The sequence below is a fragment of the Styela clava genome, chromosome 5, assembly GCF_964204865.1.
Source record: "Styela clava chromosome 5, kaStyClav1.hap1.2, whole genome shotgun sequence".
Lineage (NCBI taxonomy): Eukaryota > Metazoa > Chordata > Ascidiacea > Stolidobranchia > Styelidae > Styela > Styela clava.
Genome location: NC_135254.1, coordinates 3135156 through 3150831, shown reverse-complemented (window position 1 = coordinate 3150831; position 15676 = coordinate 3135156). Strand labels below are relative to the sequence as shown.

General features: G+C 35.9%; 1 protein-coding gene and 1 long non-coding RNA gene across 2 annotated transcripts in view; one reads left to right on the top strand and one right to left on the bottom strand.

The window, feature by feature from the left end:
• LOC144422712 (uncharacterized) overlaps window positions 1-15123 on the top strand; it is a 38469-nt gene extending 23346 nt beyond the window's left edge. Inside the window, exon 3 of the long non-coding RNA XR_013475333.1 lies at window positions 14996-15123. This is a non-coding gene — a long non-coding RNA (uncharacterized LOC144422712). The remainder of the gene's footprint in view (window positions 1-14995) is intronic.
• Window positions 1-15676, bottom strand: part of LOC144422696 (uncharacterized) — a 486406-nt gene that overhangs the window by 435499 nt on the left and 35231 nt on the right. The window lies entirely within an intron of this gene.

Below are 15676 nucleotides of genomic sequence, written 5' to 3'. Positions count from 1 at the left end.
AATCTAAAATTATGAGGTTTAAAGAAATTTGTAATAAAAATATTTGTAGCAAGGCAATAGATTTCCAGCAATACTGAACAAAACCTGGTGTCCATAGTCATGTTCGCAGTGGACACCCGAAAACATGTTATAAAAAATAAATTACCTCCTATTCCAGACATCACTAGTTTTAAACCAACAATCCATCTCAGCATGAAATATGTCCTTCATATTAATGTAAATCGGTTAAATTAAATCGGTTAATGTAAATCACAATTCAAATTTCATTATATTAGAGAATCTATAAAATGCCATAGAAATTTGATGCAATATTTGTTCATGTTTTCACTCCCAACAGGGCAAGCAAACACTGACATGTAGTGAGCTAATTTTTTTGAAACAACCTACCGTAAATATTTTTTGGGGTCCATTTATTACACTCCATTTATTACACACTAGATGAGGTGGTGTGCATGGAATCAAAGATGTGTAATACATGTTAACCACTGAGCCATCGCTTCTGATTGTTAGGGCATACATAATCCAAACTTTTCGTGAAGAACTAGTCTGTTGTTATTACTTGTTTGGGGGTATTAGTGCATGTTTATCTATGTAGGGACATGCTGTGTCTTCTAGTTTCGCAGAGTTGTGAAGCTAACTATGATAGACAGAAACTTTTATGGCCACCGCACATTCAGACATTAGGGAACATGATGATTCTTAAAGAATCTAGTCAAACAAATGTTGGTTTAGAATAGTTAAAATTGGACCAAGTTAGTACACTCATGTCATGAATAATTCATGATAGTTTGCTGTAAGTGTTCATTTTGAACCAGTTCTTTAGTGGCCGCTTATAGGGCTGAGTTTTGTTCAGTGCGATCATAGTCTGCTCCGAATTGACCCGCTTAAAATAAGCAACAAAGCCGACATATTTTCAATCTAACTTCATTCAATCCTTTCCCTAAATTTTCTAGATTTAATGGGTGTTCATGATTTGAAAAATGTTCCGAATAGAAATATTAGATTATCTATATATTGGTGACGCTGTTGTTCAGAGGGGAATCCCCCATTCAAATCCAACATTCCTCAAACTTCGACCAGCCGTTACGTGAACCACCAGTCCAGCATTCTTCTTCCACATAATCAATGCGGCATGGGATTCGAACATAACGAGATCAAAGCCCATATATACCTAAGTGTGCGCAACAATGGAAATTGGCCGCCATTTTCGATTAACGTCGCCTGCGAGGTTACGGTGGTTCTGCGTGATCCTCGGCTAGGCTGGTAACTTCTGCTATAAAATTATAGGCTGCTCGGCGTCTAATTGCAGCGGGAATAGCAAACAGTGCAACTCTTGGAGCTATCAGCAGATGCCGAGTGAAGGAACGAATGGGAAAATAATTGTAGAGGCTGGAAATACGGCCCTGGCATTTCGTTGTGTGAGGTTAGTCAAACGAATGGCCTAATGTCAAACTGACATCAGGAAAGACAGGCTAGTAATCTGCAGAATGTACAGAGTTTTAGGATGATGTCACATTTAATTATTTATATGACGTGGCCCATCCGACTCACTGAAGTTAGCCTAGAAAAGTTACCGATATCTAAAGTTAAGTTGAACTACAACGATTTTCTAAACGCTGGCTTCGGGTGTCAGATTAGAAAAACTGTATTTAAATCATCCTAAGTAATGCAAAGTCAGAAATCAGTGCATTGAATGTATAAGATTCACTGTCATGATTGCTTGGAGTCCTGCGGTCACAACAATTCATAGTAGCCTAATTGGCAGCAATATGAATAAACAACTCGGAGCTCAGTGGAAATAATGCTTCATCTTTTGAATTCTGATCTTCTGAACTGAATGCGTGTTTAGTTGAGTCACTGTCAATTTGAACGCTTGCTATTTCAAAAATACGTTCGTTTTATAACCTACAACTCATTACATTTTCAGACTCATTTTTGAAAAATATCCATTTGAACCGAAGAGGACGAATAAATGGGAAATATTAAAATGGGATATAGACAATATCGATGAGCCAAATTCATCAAAAAATTCATACCATCAAAACCTGAATTAGCTAGAATATTGACTGAGATGAAATTTCAAAAAAGAACCATAAGCCTACAGTAAGTTTTGAATGCCAAAGTGATCTGTAATTGTCAGTTTAAATGTCTTGAAATGAATCGTTTCACCTTACGTTTTAGGTTTCATCAAAACATCCTACTCTAGGTGCCACCAGGACAAACCAGTTGTGTCAGAAGCCTATAATGTTGGGTCATACATATACAGAGTGTGAGACTGCTGTCTAAGCCTCAAGAATGACTTCAGAAGGCTTCTGTTTATGCATATGATGTATTGTAGAGTGTAGACTGTAGAGGACGCAATTTGATGGTTACTACTTCGCGCACAGTGAGCGGTCTGTTGCATGTGTCCAGAACCACATTACACTGTGTAACACACATTTCGTTACTGGCTTCTGATTATTATTTTCTGATGAACAGTTACACACCAAAACTGGGGCAAAAGGGATTTCACCCAAATCGTTTCTTTTTGGGGGGATATGAAACTTTCATTATAACACAGGGGTGCTATTTTTTGTTTTTTTAATTATTCAAATTTTTACAAATTAATTATTTTTTTATCGATTAAAAGACTTAAAATTGAACATAAAAACACAGATTATTCGTTAAAGTCAATTTCACGAATAGGCACTCATATTTAGCCACCATCGCTTGGCTGACATGGGCAGTCCCGATCTCGTAATGGAACTAAGATAAGGAAAGTTGGAATAAAAATTGGGCCTAGCTTTAACCTGGTACACATACTGCGGGAGTTTCAATTAATGTAGACTTTTTCATGTCTTTGTTATTTAATTGTTGAAAATTCTATTGTTGGTCAATCGAATAGCACTTCTTTTCCATGTCTTTTATATTTACTCCTCTATGCATTAGTCCCGCAAACTTAAGTGAATATGCACAATTAACGGCTCAAAATATGCAAAAGAAAAAAAGTGTCCCAATCTTCCACACTTTCCCATATAAGTTCATGCAATTGTTAATTATTTTCAGATTATGACAAACCTATGAATAAAATTCCTCTTGCCCTATCCAGTGTGATAGTTTTTTTCAGTAATGTGTATGTAAGCCTACCACTGAGTTGCACTCTATTATTTTTCACGTTCAGACACATTCTCATCACATCAATTCTCTGATCCACTTTTCTTATATAGCCAGCTAATTTTTTTTTCTGATTATTATCTCGTCCAAACTCCATTAAATTTATTAATCAGTTAAGTATGAACTTCCATCACGTTATTCTGGCCCTTATTAGGATGTTTTATTTAACGAATGCAACACCGGAACCCGACGCTTTTTTGTTTGTTTTAAAAACACACATTTATTACATTGCTTTTACCTAAGGATCCCCTCATTTTGTTCCCAAATTTATTGTAAAAATATTATCGTTATAGTTCATGTTTTGCCACTGGTCATCTTTCAGTGTTGATCTTAATCACATCAGCGTATATGGTGGGAGCTGACTTCGATGGCCGTATCGCTCCCTCCTGTCCATACCAAAACTGTTTATATGCTGTGGCTGTTTCATTGATGACTGTATTTTTTGTTTGACAAAATATTAAATCTCTCTTTCTCGTTGTTCTGCCATTGGTAAGAACGTTTACAATTCAATTATGCAGCTAGAGTGTCTGAAAAGAGCGAATTTATAATGTAACATTGACATCAATATTTAGCTACAGTCGCATTTACTGTCGAAAAATTTATCAAATTACATTTATAAATATAACATTTTGGTATAACAGCATGCCTCAGTGCTGCTCAAAGATTAAAAAAAAACTCCGACAATGGTGCAAGAGGGGTACAACACAGTTTTTGGGAGAGTTTGTTTGATGTTCATCTATTTTCAAAATACTAAGTTTAGTCTAATTGTGTAGTGTAATTGAGCGAAAACTTTAGCAAATTACATTTACACAGAATGAAAATGCCTCCATTACATTACAATTACGTGAAAAACTGTAATTAATTAAATCAATTACAATTGATCCAACTCTGGTGTCTACTATCCCAATGGAAAAATCAACATGGAGGATTTGTTGCGCCATCAGGACGCCTTGGTTATCAGTAAATTCCGGACAACCGAGAGGTCAGACGTCGATTCCGGTACTGTCCCGGGACGGTTGGTAGACCTAGCATCATCAGGTCTTGAATAGTATTAGATTTTGCCTACTTTACCGATTTTCCGTAGGCTATATGTGTGTGTTGACTTGCATTGCCTATATATTTGTTTTAGTGTTACGGAAAACCGAAATGAACTTTGCTAACCGTGCGTTGCGTCTATATTATGTTTGTTACCGAGCGGCGTGGGTTGTTAATGTAAGTGCCCCGTATTGGGTTTGATACTGATTGAGACGTCCTATCGGATTTCTGCGCCCTCGGAATATAACTACTGATTTAAATCTGCCCCAATAGCCTTTTAAAACTACTAAAATTAGGCTTGTTTGCGTTACGCTACCCGAGCCGAATTATCGAAAATGGCGTCCATATGACGCCATAGTGGGACAAGTTAGTTGCACGGGGTTGCGTAAAAGTACAGTGCTTGCCATCTTGTTGTTATGTAATATCTATAGGTGATCACTGCCGATTCTTATGGCGACGATATCACCATCTGGGGCGATAGAGATACCCAGAGATGTTTTTGTACGAGTTCGCCGATTTAGCTTTAGGGAAATATTTTCGAGAGGGAGTGGTCACTTTTTTGTGGCTTTGGGGCCAGGCCACTGAAATGGGGCCAGGCCACGGAGAAATTGGGGCCGGGCCACGGAGAAATTGAGGCCGGGCCACGGAGAAATTGAGGCCGGGCCACGGAGAAATCGGGGCCAGGCCATGGTGCTATGCAGTAATACGGAGCCACACTCAAATTCTGGTATGAAAAGTGGATTAGTCCTATTTTTTGTGTGTTCAACGGGTTAGTAATGATCTTGAAGGTACAGACAAACCTTATTAGTGAAAAGAATACGCTTGAATCACATTTAACCGAGAATTTATTGCCTGGAAGTACTGGATAGAAAATGGAGCCACAGACTTGAGCAGTTCAGTAATATGGAGCCACACTCAAATTCGTTTTGAGAAGTGGATTAGTCTTATTTTTTGTGTGTTTAACAGGTTAGTGATGATCTTGAAGGTACAGGCAAACCTTATTAGTGAAAAGAATATGCTTGAATCGCATTTTACTAAGCATTTATTGCCTGGAAATACAGGATAGAAAATGGAGCCACAGACATTTTTGCAGTTCAGTAATATGGAGCCACACTCAAATTCGTTTTGAGAAGTGGATTAGTCTTTTTTTTTGTGTGTTTAACAGGTTAGTGATGATCTTGAAGGTACAGGCAAACCTTATTATTGGAAAGAATATGTTTGAATCGCATTTTACTGAGCATTTATTGCCTGGAAATACAGGATAGAAAATGGAGCCACAGACTTGATCAGTTCAGTAATATGGAGCCACAGTCAAATTCGTTTTGAGAAGTGGATTAGTCTTATTTTTTATGTGTTTAACAGGTTAGTAATGATCTTGAAGGTACAGGCAAACCTTATTAGTGAAAAGAATACGCTTGAATCACATTTAACCGAGAATTTATTGCCTGGAAATACAGGATAGAAAATGGAGCCACAGACTAGAGCAGTTCAGTAATATGGAGCCACACTCAAATTCGTTTTGAGAAGTGGATTAGTCTTATTTTTTGTGTGCTTAACAGGTTAGTGATGATCTCGAAGGTACAGACAAACCTTATTAGTGAAAAAAATATGCTTGAATCGCATTTTACCGAGAATTTATTGCCTGGAAATACAGGATAGAAAATGGAGCCACAGACTTGAGCAGTTCAGTAATATGGAGCCACACTCAAATTCTGTTATGAGGTGTGGATTAGTCTTATTTTTTGTGTGTTTAACAGGTTAGTAATGATCTTGAAGGTACAGGCAAACCTTATTAGTGAAAAAGAATACGCTTGAATCACATTTAACCGAGAATTTATTGCCTGGAAATACAGGATAGAAAATGGAGCCACAGACTTGAGCAGTTCAGTAATATGGAGCCACACTCAAATTCTGTTATGAGGTGTGGATTAGTCTTATTTTTTGTGTGCTTAACAGGTTAGTGATGATCTCGAAGGTACAGACAAACCTTATTAGTGAAAAAAATATGCTTGAATCGCATTTTACCGAGGTTCATATATAGATTATAATATATATATATATAGGTTCATAGTTTGTATATTTGAAAATCTTGTAATTCTCTACTTTTTAAGTTTGTTTTTAATAAATAAAAATATAAGATATCCCCCGAAAATAAGCCCTAGTGTTATTTTTCGGAAGAAAATTGAAATGAGACCCAGTCTTATTTTTGGGGAAACATGGTATATCTGTATATGGAGCCATACTTGATTTCTGTTATGGAGATGGTTTTTTTTATTTTTTTTTTATGGTTTTCAACAGGTTAGTAAAGATCTTCAAGTTACAGGTAACCATAATAGTATGAAATCATGTTTGACTGTCTGAAAAGTAAATACTTTGTTGCCTGGAAGTGCAGTTTAAAAAGTGGATTCATACAGCGAGGTGATTCGAGGATGCAATGTCTGAATGTTGTCGGAAGTGGATTAGTCATAGTTTTTATTTCATATAACAGGTTTGTAATGATGGTTAAGTTGCTTTACAACAATAGTACGATAAGATTTGTTTCACTTTTTGGGGAATTAATGTTTATTGTTCAGTATATATGCTGATATGAGTAATGATCGCAGTGAAACAGATACTACACGATATCTGAGGAATGTATACAAGAATTAGGCTGTAAGAAGCTGGTATCATATCAATTTGATCATGAATATGAAAGCTAATTTGTAGTTTACATTTACCAGGTTGGGAAAAATATTTCAAGCTTATCTTACTCAAACTTATAAGTAATACTCAAACTTATAAGTAATACTCATATCAGACTATACATTTTAGCCTAATATTACAATGTGTATTATTTATTAGATAACATTAGCTGGCGCACTGGATTTTTCATTTAAGACTGGTTTTGGGGGAAGCTTTGATTCACACTTTTATATTCGTTCGTCATTCAAATGGTTTGAGTAGAAATTTAAGTATATATTTGTTTTTGAGATTGTTCTGCAATGTTTTTCGGTTGAGACAAAGCTAGAAATACTTATTAATATTCCTTATATTTTTATATCCACCTGAAGCATGCATAACATATTTGTATTATATTCTTGTGATGATTACTACTACATACATAATTGGATCTGATTTCAGGGGTTGTTTAAATTGATAATGAAACCAGGAATCAAGCGAAAAAGTTTTTCCGAGAAGACCTAAAAATATATTCCGAACGAGATTCCACTACAAAGATTAAATGCTAAAATAGATGGAATAGTATAATGGTAAGATTTGGTATTATTTGCCTTGATCACATCATTGTAACAATAACTGTACAGATGAGACCTGAATACAATCTCCATGGTTAAATTTTTTTGTTCCAGTCAAGATTGTATTGTGTCTAATAGTCAAGTCTGAATTTTGTACATTTGTTTTCCTAAAATAACATTTGCAAGTTCTTTCACAATTTTTCTTGACTATTTGCTATTTTTATACTGTATTTGGAAAAATTTCATTTTCAAGAGATGTTCTCGCAAGATGTTTTTTGCAAATGGTGTTCCCTATTAACCTCTTGAACCCTGCTGGCCGGTTTACCGGCCAGCTTATCGCGTGAAAATCAATCAACTTTATTCCCTCATATCTCAAGAACCACAATAGATATTTGAGTAAGTCTTATACTGTATGAAAGCTGGTCATTAGAACTATCTACACTTCAAATATTGCTGCTATATTTTCAAATTATCTGGGGATGATTGGCAAAAAAAGGATGTATAAATTTATTTGATGAAAACAAAATTAAATGTCAAAAATTGACTATTTTCTGCTTAAATAACCTAATATACAATCGACAATATATCTAGAGAATTTAAAAAGCTTTTTAAAGACGTATTCAAAACGATTTTACGAAAAGCCATTCAAATTTCATGGCCAAATATATTTGATTTTCTGTAGATTTAACAGCGACGCTGCGTCAAAATGACGTTCTCATTGAAGCGAGGCTACGTCTCGTCACGCACAACTTTACGTATATCACGGAAATGCAACAAAGCGTGACGATGTCCGCAATAACGTTACGTCGAGATGTCATTATTTAAATGTCCGCAGAAAGTAATCAATTAACCCGATTTTACGCATTCAAAATTCGCACTACGCGTTGACTGCCCGCTCAAGCCCTTATTAAGCGGTTTATATATGTCGTGTCGTACGTTTAGTTGCAGTCTTTTAATATCTGTTAAATATTCTTGTGGTTGCACAATCTTGCATTTTTTCGTCAACATCTTGCCTTTTCCAGCGGGATCTTCAAATAGTTGTTCTAGAAAATTGGGGATTGTGAATACCCTTTTTGCTCTCATATTGTGAGGTTTGACAAAATTCATTAGGACGTAGGAATTGTAGGTCGCCCACATGAAAAACTTCATGACTAAACATCTTGGCCATTTATAATGCCTCCTGCACTTTTGTAAGCGTGTCAACTGGTCGTTTTTATCAGTACCTCCCATGAATGAATTATAATAAGCTTTCACTGCTGCTGGGCATGTTATTTCGTGTGTTTCGTCGGTGCTTCAATCCATACGGGGTTAATATCATATCGAAACTCGGCGACCGATGTACCGCTAAGAACGTCGTCGTGAAAGTTATCTTGCGCATTTTGCCACGCAATACGTTTGAACGTACGTATCAACATCTTCATGACGTTAGTCACGTGATCGACTTTTGCGTAGCTGCGTAATCAGTGCGTCATGGCCGCTTATCGAAGTTGTCCACCCGGCACACTGATACACAATTGGATATTTAAATATAAAATTGGTTATACGGCAGCCACAATAATAATTCCAATATCAACAAGAAGCTTATAAAGAACTCTTTATGAAAATCAATTATTGGCAGTATATTTTGTACCAAAATAACAAAATTTGGAGCCATAACTCGCTTACATGCAGAAAAATCACTGTTAGATTAGAGTCAATTTTATTAATTTTGACAAAATATATTTCGAAATGGAAAATACATTCTGAATGCACAATAATATTTTCTTTCGATTGAAATGTTACACAACGTGCTACCTATGATTGGTGAAAAGTTATAAGCGTGCCAAATAGCCAGTATTTAGACTTATTTTATTGTTCTACCAATACGGCGCCGCGAACCTTCAGGGTGAGCGAGTAACTTCGCTCAGAGCCGTCAGAGTTCAAAGAGTTAAGCACTCTTTTTTTTATAAAAGTGTAAGATGTGAATTTTTTGCCACTATCGGTTTCATTTTTAAATATTGCCTCAATCACTAAGCATTGTAAAGAAATACATGTAATGCCTAATATGTATTAATTGTATCACATGATAAAATATTGTTCAGTATGGCTTTAACAAATAACATAATTTTTGTGACATCTCAGGTGCTCACGTCGTAACGACATGCAAACAGTTGTCGTAGTTACCATGTTATTAATTTTGCTTCTCCAAAACATCGCGTACATAAAACAATAGAATGACGTGGAATTGGCAAGTGTGGTATTATGATTGCTCGACGATTTATTCAGATTCTACGTACCTCAATGTGAGTTTGACGTACTGTTTGTACTGAGCTTTATAGCAGGACATAGGCAACAATAAGTAAAAACAGAATAGAATATAAAAATTGGCCCATTCCATTTGTTTTCTAACCTAATGAGTTTTTGATAATGAAGTGATCTGCGATGTATACAAATCAGGGATGGACCAAGCAGTCTTTAGTCCAGGGGTTCTCAACCTGGGGCTCGCGAGAAGATTTCAGGGGGTACTTGGATGGCAGTCGAGTTTTTGCGTGTTGCTGTTTTTAATATCCTTTATTACTACCAGAGGAAAATGCGTGCCGATTGAAACTGGATGCCAATTGAAACATAGATTTTCCCTGATCTTGCGTTGTTGTGATTGTGACGTAAAAAACAATGTGAAATTCACAGAAAATACAGCGTGCTGCGAGCACTGGAGAAAGTGATATCCTTATTGAAACCTGAAAGGGATTTCAAGAATTTATTAGTTAGGGCAATATTAGTAACAGGGAAATTAAATTTAGTTTTATCTGGTCAATAAATTGTTGTTTCAACAAATTGTTAATCGATATATCACAACTTTGTTTGGTGTCACATTACTGGGGGTTCGCGTTGATTGTTTCGTGCCTCGAGGGGGGGGGGGGGTGTATTTTGCAGAAAAAAGGTTGAGAACCCCTGGTCTAGTCGAATAAACACCATGTTTTATTGAATCTTCGTTAGATTTGAATTGACTAGTTGACAATGATAAAAATTATGTAATAATTCTATATGAAACCTACATACTTCCTTCTGTTAGATAAATTTCATCCCATATTGTTGCTAACAACTGTGCCATAAAACCCCACTCCCTCATATCACTACCATTTAATTTTACGTTTTACCTGTATTCTCAAAATGGTGTGCAGGATTAAAAAGTATTTATTGGTGAAATAGGTATTTTGATTCCCAGTACTGTAAAATAATAAACCACTCAAGTCATCAAGAATTTTAACATAATTTTTTTGTTTTATAGCTTGGAGAGAAGAAGTAATCTAATCATGGTGTCTGCTATGATGACAACAGTACGGACTCTATATAATTTTGGTTTTATATTGTGTAGGAGATACTCAACCTTACCGGTGTAGTTGCTAAAAACAAATTTGAAAGAATACCAAATTGAATTTTGCGAATTTTCCCTTGAATCTCTAAACCAGTTCCAGTCAAAAGAGTCTTACAACTTCCTTGCTTATGATTATCTAATATGCGTTTGTACTACTGTTACTTTTCCGATATATCTATGATGACTTATATTGAAAAAACAGTCTTATGATTGAACCTTTATCTCTGATATTCATTACGCTGAATATAATTGAAGTAATTATCGGTAATAGGAAAGTCTTAAGATGCTAACAAAAAGGACTCCCTCGGAGATGAATCTTATTTTAAAAAAGAGTATGTTTGGATCCTGCCAATCTGGTGTTTGCATTTTTTTTTTGCATATTTTTCAATAAATGAAACAGTTAATCAACTGGTATGCATGGATCTTGTTTTCTGTTAGGGATAATGTATAACGGAGAAGAGTAGTCTTTTTTGTATGTTGGGTATTGGGATACTAGTGGTTGTGATAGCGTATACCAGCTACCGATATGTTGTGCCTGCAATTTATATTACAAATCTAAAACATCTTAGTGTGTAAACCCCTGTCAATTGCCTATGCAATACATGTAGAACTACACAATTTATCAGTAGGGACTTCATTTAATAATAGCATTTGAGTCACTGGTGGAATTATTCACTGATCTATTAACCATGTGCTGTATGAAAATAATTAAATAACACATATTCGCTAAAAAAATTAACAATCACAAAAAGGTATGCAACAAGCAATAAATATAACTTATTTCACTGAGTTTTTTTTTAACATATAGGGAAAGGTTCACGCTACAGTAAAAAGACAATGAAGGCGGTGAGGAATATAAATATATAGATACGGTGACCAGTAGAAACACTACAATAATGTATCGCTCACAATATAACCCCCTCACATAAGTAATACATTGGGTGAGCGAACACGTACAAATTCTTTTATCATTACCTTTCCATCTAAAATATGTAGGCTTTAAACTTTACTTGAGGTTTTGTTTGCTTTCCCGACTCTATAATCAGTTACTTTATCATTTGTTTTTATCTATTATTTTATCTTCTATTGCTGATTATGGAGTCGAAATTAACTTATACCTCTACATTCGTAATGAGTAAGTGTTCGAATACAGCTTTTTCCCAGGTTGTAACATACGATACGGTTCAATTGTACAGGTACGGTACATGTCTTAACATTAACATTGCGCTGGCCTGGCCCCAAATATTTTGAGGCCTGGCCTCATTTTCTCCGTGGCCTGGCCCCAATTTGTCCGTGGCCTGGCCCCATTTTCTCTGTAGCCTGGCCCCATTTTCTCCGTGGCCTGGCCCCTTTTGTGTGGCCTGGCTCCAAAGCCACAAAAAAGTTATCACCCCTGTTGATATTTTCGGTACCGTATTTTAACAGATACCGGTACCGGTAGGCCTACTGTCCAAATTATCAACTTGGCAAGCGAATTTGTTAGAAAAATATTTTATTTCTGACAAAGCAGATGAATGCAAAAAGGAATATAACACACAAGAGCCGTCAGCTTCCTTTTTTGTACCGGTACCAGGAAAAGAAAAGTTATCATCAAGTACCGGTACCGACTGTACCGGTACCGTAATTAATTCCATGCTGACGCTTGATATTTGGTCACAAGATTGAAGGTATAATATTTTAATAGTTCTAATTCAAATATATAAAATATTTGTTACTGCAAGAAGGTTTACAACTTGCAGACATGGTTTGTGGTACAGAATATTATGGAAATACAGTTTGTTTTTCGCCAATAACAATTTTCATTGAATTGTATACCAATTGGAATCCCATGGCCTGGTTTTTGGGTAGTATGGATCAGATGTGCATGAAATGTAAAACTTGTATGGTACTTGAAGAATTGTCGTAATTTAATGTTGATACTGTAATAAAATCAATATTTTATTTCAATGCCCCCTGGTTTGTATCAATTAAAGTGATTGTGTCGGGAGTTCGAAAACAAGAAGTTCAAGATATATTTCTTATCATTATTCTCTTCATTCCAGGACTATGGAGGTTTCCCAAACTGCTTTCAACTCAGTCTGGAGCACATATCAAAAAAATTCGATTGAAATGAATAAAGCTGCTGGACACAGACTCTAGTCTTGGGTATGAAAGATGTTGTATATCAAGATTTCTAACTCTTGTTTTCACTCTTTGTATTTGTGACATTCCAAGACACACACTTGAAACTAAATAATTAATGCAATGAAAATAAAATTTAAATGGTTCAAAGAAATTTGTCCAAAATGTTCTGGCTGAAACAACTAAATCAATCGGATCAATAACCTTGCAATTAATATGAATTTCTTTCTTTTCTCCCGTTTTAGGTTCTGTACTGTTATAGTCCAACCTTACTTTTCCTATTCTAATCTGTCATAGTTGGGTCTGATTCAGGATATTGAAATTTTGAATATGAAAACCTTGCATTCAAATACTTTTTTTGTGGTTCTATCATATTATTGGCCCACCAGTGTACTAATCCTAAGTAGGGATTAGTTAGATGAGGCAATAGCAAGACATTACACACTGCGATAATGGACTGGTTTGAACTTCTAGATCAACCCTAATCAGCCTAGTATCAAGCGAATGTTTCATGGGTGCCTGTCTACTGTCTTGCTTAGAGATCAGAAATAAAAACCTTGATCAAATCGAGAGTTTTTTCATTCTGAATGAAATAAATTGCAGGTACTCCTGTAGTATGTGGACCAAGATGACGGACACCAAAACATAGTATGTGTACCAGGTTAGGATTAGGCCATAATTTGATTCCGATTTTCCTTATTTTAGTTCTATTACGAGTTCGGGGACTAGTCGAGTGACTCCTGTAGTATATGTACCTGAAATTATGGCCTGGTACACATACTACATTCCGGTGTCCGCCATTTTGGTTTGCATACTACAGGAGTACCAAATCGCACTGTAAATAAATTTATAAAATCCCATGTGGTAAATAAATTGGCATTTTTAATTTCAAAATAGGTAGAAAATATTGCGATCCGATCTCCCCAACATGGAAACAATGATTTGCGAGTGTGACCAACCATCAGAACTCATCATGACCAAGTGCAGACAGCAGATGATGAAGTTTATAAAGCACCAAAAGTATCAACATTATTCAAAATCCTAAGGTTAGGAAAGTTAATTGTTTTACTAATTTGTTTTTAAAGGTTTAAAATACCATGTATCTAAAGCAATGAAATTGCTAACTAATCCCATATTATGTAATGTTGATATGTAAATTAGCTTTAATATATCGTATATGCTCGTTTTACCACCCGATCTTGATTAAGGGCCCATTTGAATAGCCGCCCGTGTGAACAGAACATACAAATAAATAAGGGCCGGTGCTTGAATACCCGCCCGATGTGAAAGCTGATTTTTCAGTGGTAGAGAACAATAGGAAATAAGAAGCGCTTTTGTCACAACGCTGTTAAATTTGAAGCACTGGTAGATAACACTCACACCTTAGGCGTCCAATTACATAACAGATAGCATTGATTACATAACACCGTGGTTCTCAAACTGGGCGTCGCGACGCCAAAGTGCGTCGTTTCAATATTGATAGGGCGTCGCAAAACTTTTTTTCTTTTGCGGATTTGTACCTGGGGTGCGTAGAAAAAGTCAAAATTTTTGTCATTCTCATTTAAATCATCAAGCGCCCGTGCCTGAATAAGGGCCGGTTTGAATAATGGCCTGGTTAGTGAGTTTGGTTAAAAAAATATGGGCTCGGGCTACAAAACAAGCAAATACAGTATTCTTATTGTTGTGCACAAGTCACACTCCAGCTTTTTCTACACTTCAAGTAGTTTATAATGTCATAATCAAATCAGTATTATAGTAATGATAAAGAGTTCCGCACCAAATTCAGAAAATTCCACCTTGGTTGGGAAAAGTGGCTCCATAGTATTTTGACTTATTTTAAACTTCTCAGGGCCCTGGATACACAATAGTTAACTAATGATTTTGAATCTTATTTTCTGGTTAGATTTTTTTTTAAATATTTTAAAGGCACAGATCATAAAAATAGTGTCCACGTAATGCTGTCCTCGTCAAATTAGAAATATTTTTAACATTCAACAAGCTGTATGTCGGCAACACTGTAACAGCCGAAAAACTTAATCAGTGCTTTCGAACATACACTTTCAAAAGATTAGTCTTTTATTTTCATCTATTATCCCAGGATCATGACAGTGCTGCTGAAAGTCTTGCCAAACAGGCTTCAACTCTCAAGAAAGAGATGGAAGCGAGTATCACATATCAAGAAAATTTGATTGAACTGAACGAAGTTGCTGGACACAGACCAAGGTCTACTTTAGTCTTAGGTACGACAAATTTTTACAAGAATCAGTACTAGCTTTGCTCATGTTTCTAATGTGATATTTATTCTTATTATCTTTACTTGCCTGTATGATATTTCCGGACGTAAATTGATCGTTTCCTATTTTGTACCAAACTCTGCATGAACAGAAAAATTCAATTTGAAATTAATTAAGAACTAGTCTAAAATCAGTGGTTATTTTAGATCAAGGGTGCGTAATAGGCAGCCCGCGGGCCACAACCCGGCCCACCAAGCCATTCAGTGTGGCCCTTGTCAACGCTCGGATTCTCCCCATCAAGCATAAAATCTGAATCCAACAGTTTATGTTCAAAAAAACGCTCATGTGGATAAAAATACATCTTTTCGCTGCGTTAAATCTTTGCTGTTTTTCCGGTGCCTTTAATACTGTAAGGCTGAGAAACAGCCGCATTCTCTTCTCTTGTCTTTTTTCGCATGGATAAACTAATTCTTTGTGTGGCCCGGCTAACTGTATGAAGTTGAGTATATGGCCAACTGACAAACAATGTTGCAGGCCTTTGCTTT